The sequence below is a fragment of the Elaeis guineensis genome, chromosome 1 (assembly GCF_000442705.2).
Source record: "Elaeis guineensis isolate ETL-2024a chromosome 1, EG11, whole genome shotgun sequence".
NCBI classification, from domain to species: Eukaryota; Viridiplantae; Streptophyta; class Magnoliopsida; order Arecales; family Arecaceae; genus Elaeis; species Elaeis guineensis.
Window position 1 is genome coordinate 84,340,409 of NC_025993.2, and position 9,003 is coordinate 84,349,411.

Sequence of the window (9,003 nt, forward strand, 5' to 3'; positions counted from 1 at the left end):
TAACGAAGCCATACGTTTTGATCGTCCTATCAAAATGTATGTTCCAACTCTGAGATGCCTGCTTAAGTCCATAAATGGACCTCTGTAGCCTGCACACCTTAGACTCATCTGTAGATGTAAACCCTTCAGGTTGTATCATATACACCTCTTCGTCCAGCTCTCTATTTAGGAAAGCTGTCTTCACATCCATCTGCCAGATTTCATAGTCCAGATGGGCAGCTATCGCAAGCATAATCCGAATAGATTTGAGCATTGCCATAGGAGAAAATATCTCATCATAGTCTATACCATAACGTTGACGATATTTCTTGGCAACCAGACGAGCTTTATAGGTCTCCACCTTTTCGTCTGCGCCCCTTTTCCTCTTGAAGACCCACTTATACCCTATGGGTTTTACTCCTTCGGGTAGGTCAACCAATGTCCACACATCGTTGACTTTCATGGACTTCATTTTGGATTTCATGGCCTCTAGCCATTTCTCAGAGTCAGATCTCTGCATTGCATCCATGTAGGTGATCGGATCCTCATCATTTTCATCAAGTTCGACAGGATCACCATCCCGGATCAAGAAACCATAGTATCTGTCCGATTGACGTGGTACTCTACCAGACCGCCTTAAGGGTGCAGGAACAATGGGCTCCGGATCTGATCTAACCAAATCCGGTTCAGGTTCAGCAACTTGTATCGATTTTTCCACCTGCCGAACTTCTTCAAGTTCGACCTTAGAGGCAACAGTCCCTTCACCAAGGAACTTCTTTTCCAAAAAGATTGCCTTAAGGCTGACAAACACTTTTTGCTCATCAGCTAGGTAGAAATAATACCCTTTGGTCTCTTTTGGGTATCCTATGAAATAACACTTGTCAGACCTAGGTCCAAGCTTATCCGTAATTAAATGTTTAACATAAGCCGGACACCCCCAAATCCTAAGGTGCGAGAGTACTGGCTTACGTCCTATCCATATCTCATATGGTGTTTTGGTTACAGACTTACTCGGAACCCTATTTAGAAGGTAACAAACCGATTCGAGCACATATCCCCAGAGAAAGATTAGCAGACCAGCAAACCCCATCATGGATCGAACCATGTCCAACAAGGTCCGATTCCTTCTTTCAGACACACTATTATGCTGTGGTGTTCCAGGAGGAGTCCACTGAGAGAGAATCTCATTCTCTCCAAGATATGTCAGAAACTCATTGGAAAGATATTCAACTCCTCGATCAGATCGAAGAGTTTTAATACACTTTTCAGTTTATTTTTCTACCTTATTTCGGAATAGTTTGAACATTTCAAACGACTCCAACTTATGCTTCATTAGGTAGACATACCCATACCTCGATAGGTCGTCTGAGAAGGTTATGAAGTAGAAATATCCACCTCTTGTACTTGAGCTCATGGGTCCACATACATCAGAATGTACCAGACCCAAAAGTTCACTGGCTCGCTCACCTTTTTCAGTAAAAGGTGACTTGGTCATCTTCCCAAGAAGACATGACTCACAGGTTGGAAGTGATTTACAATCACCAACTTCAAAAATTCCTTCTTGAGCCAACCTGTTTATCCTGTTCTTATTGATATGACCTAGCCTACAGTGCCAAAGGTAGACTTCTGACATATTATCCATTCTAGGGCATTTACCAGAGGTTTGAACCACATTAACAGGCTGTGATAGTAAGTAAATTCTATTATTTAGTTGTCTAATAAATATTGTAACATCATTCAAAATGACATTGCAAATATTTTTTTTTTATTAAAAATTCATAACCGTACATGGCCAAAAGGCCTACAGAAATAATATTTAATAAAAAGCTTGGACAATTGTGACATTCACTCAGAATTACATTACGAGAGTTGATTACAAGGTTCATGATTCCTAAAGCTAGAACTGAAACTTTGCTTCCATCTCCAACGTTCAAGAATCTCTCGCCTTCATCAAATCTCCTACTGACCTGTAGACCCTGAATCGAATTACAGATATGATAAGGGCTTCTGGTATCCAATACCCAGGCAGTAGTATCACAAATGAAAAAGTTGCAAGGTGTTATCATATAATTACCTTGCTTCTTCTTCGGCCAGTTTGGATCCAGGGAGGCAATGTATAGAGGACAGTTCCTCTTTCAGTGCCCCTGCTTCTTGCAAAAGAAGCACTCTGCCTGGCTCTGATCGGGCTAATGCTTCTTGGTCTAACCTTGTGCAGATGTGCCTGCATGCGGCTTCCCTTTCTTAAAGGGTCGACGACCAGAAGAAGACCCTCTCACAACATTCACCGACTCCTTATGGAGCTGGTGGTCCTTCTCAAAGTTCTGCAGCAACCCCAACAAGCCGTGGTAGTTCACTGCAGGCTTTGTCATCCAAAAATGAGTAAGGAAGGGGAGGAAAGACTTGGGCAAAGAATTAAGGATCGCATCCTTACCGAGCTGCTCGTGCAAGGGAAAGCTCAGTTTACTTAGGTGCTCAATCATTTCGATCATGTATAGTACATAATCAGTGACTGAGGCCCCATCCCTCATCCGAGCATTGAAAATGGCACAACTAGTTTTGTGCCTTTCAACGTCGTCAGGCATGCCAAAGGAGTCGTTCAACATTTGAAGCATCTCCTGTGGCTGGGCATTTTCGAACCTATGGCTAAACTCATCATTCATTGCCGCCAGTATTATACATCGAATGGTGGTGCGATCGTTGAGCCACTTCTGGTAAGTGTCTTGGACCGCCCCTCTAGCATTCAGGGCTGGCTCCTCAGGTACCGGATCTGTTACTACATAAAGGATCCGTTCATGCTCAAGGATGTTTTTCAATTTTCGATACCAGCTATTGAAATTAGGTCCCATGAGCTTGTCATTATCTAATAATGACCGAAGCGACAGGATAGTGGCCATAGCTGCATAAAGGAAAATCAGATCTTTATTAGTATATAAATTATTAATACTAAAGACTTGAACTTTAGTCTAAAGTTTCATCCAGTATTTTTACGAACTGGTAGCCTCAACCTCCAATTCGAGAAATTACTTTAATTCCTTAGTGGGTACTAGAATCTACACAGACCACATACGAGCCCAACTTTGGTTGGTCAACCCATGTGCATCTATGGGTAGGTTTATAACCAGTTATTTCTCTAAAAAACTTCTAGTAATTAATTTTGCCCTAGAACCTAATCAGTAGGCTTTGGCCTCCACTGAAAAGATCTAGTTAGGTCCAACCATTAACATGATTTGATTTGGTGAATCAGACCAATAAATGATCAGGCATGACTTTGGTCGGCCAACCTGACCACCATCAGAAAGACTCAACCAAATTATCATATTATGAATGATAATTTCATTAGTCAATAAGCACCAGGCCTTGGGGTCTCCAGTGATTATTAAACTAATGGACTCATTATCACTCACTTAATGGGAGGTTATGACTTAGTTATCACTATAATTTAATCATTTTTAGGGACCTAATAATTTTTGAGGATTTTATTAAAGGATAGAAGAGAAAAAATTAATCAGCTAATTTCAATCCTCCCACTGACTTCACCAAGTCAGATTAAAAAAGATTTAATTAAAGCCGACATTAGGAGCACCTAAATCAGTCACATTGATTTACCTAATGACATGGATGAGCCCTAATCACCAAGTGATCTAATCAAAATCTAACTTACCAGGTTGGTCAGGTAAGTGAGATCAGTGGTGGGGATATGCCATTAACTCGTCAAAGATCGAATCAATGCGAGTAGCTCTCACTTAAAAACCACTGGTCAGACTGCTGAACTTACCTTAGACACCAACCGATTTATTAGTTTTAATTTGATCAACTTAGTAAATAGGGTTCCACCGTGTAGCCATGAATTAAGTCCATCTTGGTCTAGTTAAAGACATGGACCCATTCAACTACAACTATTGGAGTTGAGTCTAGAGTGTTCTTGACCTAATCTAATTCAACTTTTGATTAGATTTGATCAATTACTCTAATTTAGTCTATTTCTTTAAGCTAACCTTAGGTCTAACCCAATTATGGACATAATCCATCTAACCCATTGACCCACAAGTTTATGCAATTGTCTTAGGTCTTAATTCATAATTCTAGACCAACTAGACAACACTTAATTCTTTTAATTAAGTATTTGGACTGATGGGTCAGGGTTTGACATTTCAAAAATAATTTTCAAATTTGAAAGATTTTATTTTCTGTTCACCAAATGTGTTGACTTATTTCACAAATGAATCAGCACATTTCATAAACAGCAATCCTATTGCTAATTACATAACAAAAAATAACTCAATCAAAATAAATCATGAATATTCCTTTAGATCTAATCTAACACATTCATGATAAATTTTATAATTGAACCTTTACAATTAAGTTCTTTTGCTGCTTCATCTGTATGGGATATAATCGTATCGGCACCCCTACCACTATAGGAGAACTCCATCAAATGGGAGGAGAGGGCTTTTAAACCCTACTTTTCTCCTATGATCGGACGACCATGGCAACCAACCCAATTAGACTACTTGTTACTTGGATCAAGTATATCTAAATATATCAATTTCAAAATTTAAATTTCAAATTTCAAATTTTAAATTTTGAATTTTAAATTTCAAACAAATTTCAAATTTTAAATTTTAAATTTTTGAATTTCAAATTTTGAATTTTAAATTTTGAATTTTAAATTTGAAATTTCAAACAAATTTCAAATTTTAAATTTCAAATTTCAAATTTTGAATTTTAAATTTTTAAATTTTGAATTTTGAATTTTAAATTTTAAAATTCAAAATTCAAATTTTGAATTTAAAATTTAAAATTTAAATTTTAAATTTAAACTTTTAGATTACTACTTAATCTATGCATGCAAATGTATATCATATTTTAGAACCTACTTTGATACCAATTGTAGTGAATTTTAGTGCAGGGGTAAAATATTTATTTTAAAATTTTTTCAAAATTATAATTTTACAGTAAAAATTATTAATTAATCTAATTAATTAACATATATTAACCTTACATAAGGATTTAAATATGATATATATAGCATGTATTTAAATTTAAAATTTAAACTTCTACAGTAAATATTTTACTGTTATGTGTTTAGAACACATTACCTTCGTGCGGGTAGTCGATCGCCGCAATCTGATCACCGTCAGAAGGATCTGATCATCGTAATATATCCACACAGTGTGTCTGGCCTCTGTGGATCATCCACATGAAGCTCTTGGTCTGATCGGCTCCTCACGAATGCTAGTTCATTGTAGAACCCTTTCGACGGCTGATGCTGATCGAACTCCTTTGATCTTGATCTATCGATTCTTCTGATACTCTGGATCATCAATAAATATACTTGAGAGGTTGATGAAGCTCTCCCTGAGATTTGGTGGGCTCACGACACTCGTAGCTCACTTTCTCACTTTTCGAACCCTAGGCAGTAACCCTAGGGTACACACAGAAGAAAAAACTTGTGCCTAGTGTCTCTGCTTTTCTCTTCTTTTGTTTTCTTTTCTCATGCACAGAAACTTTCTCATGCCACACTTTTTCTCTGGGATCAGATATCGCATGCCCTATCTTCTCTTCTTTTTAAAACGATGCAAGACCGCATCTTTTCAACATTTTCACCGCGTGAGAGGATAAAGATAAGTGGTTGCTCACTTGAATTCAAATCGAATTTGAATTCAAATGCCAACCAACCAATTTTATCCACTCTTGGTGTGAGAAGGGAAGGGTGTGGGCTTCTTTGTGTGTGGAGAGTTTACACAAGAAACCTTTTCTCGTGTGGAGGAAGTGGTGCACAAAAGAAAGAGATGGCGCAGGGATTTGTTAACCATTAAAATTCAAACATTCTTTGAATTTGAATAGCCAACCAACCTTATCATTATCCATTCAAAATGGTGCACAAAGAAGGAACGTGAGAAGGCTTCTGCATGGGAGAAAATTCATGAGAACTTATTTTTCGTGAATTCAAATGGGTGCAGGTGAAGTGAGGTGGCGCATGGAGATAAGTCAAGGTGGTTTGAAATTTTAAAGCAATCTAATTGAACCAACCATATTAAAATAGGTTAGACACAATTAGATAAAATTAAACCTAACACAATTAGACTTAATTAGGCTTAATAAAATCTTAATCAAATCAAGAATTGACTAAGCCCAACCCCTGATCAAATCAGAGACCAAACCACTTCGGCGATTAGGTCAACTCTTAACCTAATCAGGTCAAATCCAACTGAATCCAATTCAATTGGATTTGATCCAAAAATAATTACTCTATCAAATTGAGTTAATTAGTGATCAACTCACTAATTAAATCTCTCATAAATACTGAGTTCAAATCCGATGGGCAATCGGGTATCAAAGTCCATCGATATGAAACCTTGATCGAAGAGTCCCAGATTAGTGGGACTCTTGACCCCGGTACCCAAAATATGTGGAACTCATGATCAGAGAAAACTGATTCTCAATCATAGAGTCCCTGAGTATTAAGACTCTGGGTCGAAGAGTCCCAGTCCAATGGGACTCTTCATCAGCCATCAGATCAGATAGGAACCTCTAATGTGTGTGACCCCGCAGGTTCGAACCTAAGCCGGTAGCACAGGAATCAATTTCTGTACTAATCGAAGTGACCATCTAATAATGGTACCCGATATTCGAATAGGTCGAGTAGTCGCAATCTCAATATTTAGAACCTACGTGAATATGGTTACTGTATAATTCATCCCTTTTGACCCCTGTGTTTAGGATGACTCAGGGTTAAACTGTCAACCCTGATTAGATCATCTGAATCGTGCTCAACTCAAACAGTCCTATGACTCCTCACTAAGACTACCCTGGCCAAGGTTTTGCTAAATTGAAATATGACTGTACACAGCTCCTGAACTGGAGTGGTCAATCCCATCTTGACACACACACCGACAAGTCAAGTACTTGACTACACCCAGCAGCCTTCCGTCACTGAATTAGAAATTCAGGTAGTCCAGTGCCTAAGTGCAGTGAGTTGCTTGCAAGTCACCGTGGCGGTCTCAGGTCGGAGGGACAGTTATACCCATATCCTATCAGAGCAAATCTTGACAGCAGAAAAAGCTCCGGAGTCGGTCATGTTCAGTGCAGATGTACCTTTATATCTCACCTGTATGCCATACCAATGTCTGCACACTCCTTGGTTAAGAGGACAACCAACCCATATGGCATACAACGACCTATGCTTGATAAACGTTGTTGTTCTTGGTAACAACGTATCATTTGGTTGCGAACTAGTTTAAGGACTAAACGACAAATCCTCCTTTGTCGAGTCTAAATAGTCCTAAGGACTTCACCACAACACAGGAGTTCATTAGAAGATGAAATAATTTATGATGAAAAATATTAAAATAACTTTTATTTATTTATAATTCATATACTAATACAAGAAAGAGTACAACCATCAACAGACTGACGATTGGCTTTGGGATACTATTCCCAATAGGAGAAAGCTGAGCTTGCTCAGACACTCAATCAACTCGATCATATAAGTACATGATCAGTGACTGATGCCCCTTTCCTCATCCGAGCATTGAAGATAGCACAACTAATTTTTTGCCTCTCAACATTGTCGGGAGTGCCAAAGGACTCGTTCAACATTTGAGGCATGTCCTGTAGCTGAGCATTCTCAAACCTATGGCTGAACTCATCATTCATAGCCACCAACATTATACAACACATCATGGTTCGGTGTTGAGCCACTTTTGATAAGTATCTCAGACCATACCATGAGCATTCAGAGCTGGCTCCTTAGGTGTCGGATCTATCAGCGCGTACAAGATCTGTTCCTGCTCCAAGATGATCTTAAGCTTTCGATACCAGCTATCAAAATTGGATCCCATCAGTTTATCACTATCTAATAATGATCGGAGTGATAAAGTGGTGGCTATAACTGCAAAAAAAAAAATTAAAAGCCTAATTAGTACAAAATTAATTAAGTCTAAAGATATGAACTTTAGTCTAAAGGTTCTTCTACTATTTTATACGATTAGTAGCCTCTACCTCCAATTCGAGAAATTATACTAATTTCTTAGTGGGTACTATATCCTCATAGATTGCACATGGATCCGAGTATGGCTCGGCTAACTCCTGTGCACCCATGGATAGATTCTTAATCAATTATTTCATCAAATAATTTTTAGTAATTAATTTTGCCTCAAGCTCCTCTTTAGCAAGCGTATAGCGTCTCCACTAAAAGTTCTGATTAGGTCTAACCATTAACATGTCAAAATTTAGTGCATCTGACAAACGAATGATCAGGTCTGAGTGTAGCTTGGCCAACTTTACCACCATTAGAAAGATACATCTGAATCAACATATTATGAATGATAATTCTGACAGTCAGATGAGCACCAGGTGTGTGGCACCTCCAATGATCATCTAAACTGTTGAAACTATTATCACCCAACTTAATGAGAGGCTATGATCTAGTTATCATCATAACTATTTAATTTTTATGGATGTAATAATTTTAGAGGATTTAGTTAGATGAATTAAGAGAAGAGAAAAAAGATTGATCAGCTAATCATGATCCTCCCACTGACTTCACCAAGTTAGATCAAAGAAGACTAGATACAAGCCGGTCTAATTAACATGTCACAAATCCTCTTACTACTTCACCAAGTCAAAAAGAGGACCATAGATAAGTCAAACTAGGGGCACCTAAATCAGTCATACTAATTTTCTAGCAAGTATGGGTCAATCCCTAATCATTAAGCAATCTGATCAAAACATGATTCACCACGTTAGCCAGGTAAGTAAGATCGATGGGAGGGATATGCCATTAACTCACTATAGATTCAATCTATGCTAATAGCTCTCAATTAATGATCACCGATCAAGATTGCCAAACTTACTTTAGATACCAACTGGTCAATTAGTTTCAATTTGATCAACTTAAGGATTTGGATTCAACCGCGGAGCTAAAGATCAAAGTTCACTTGGGTCAAGTCAAAGATATGGACTCCACCAACTACAACTATTGTACTGGCTCTAGAGAAATCTTGATTTAATCTAATTTAA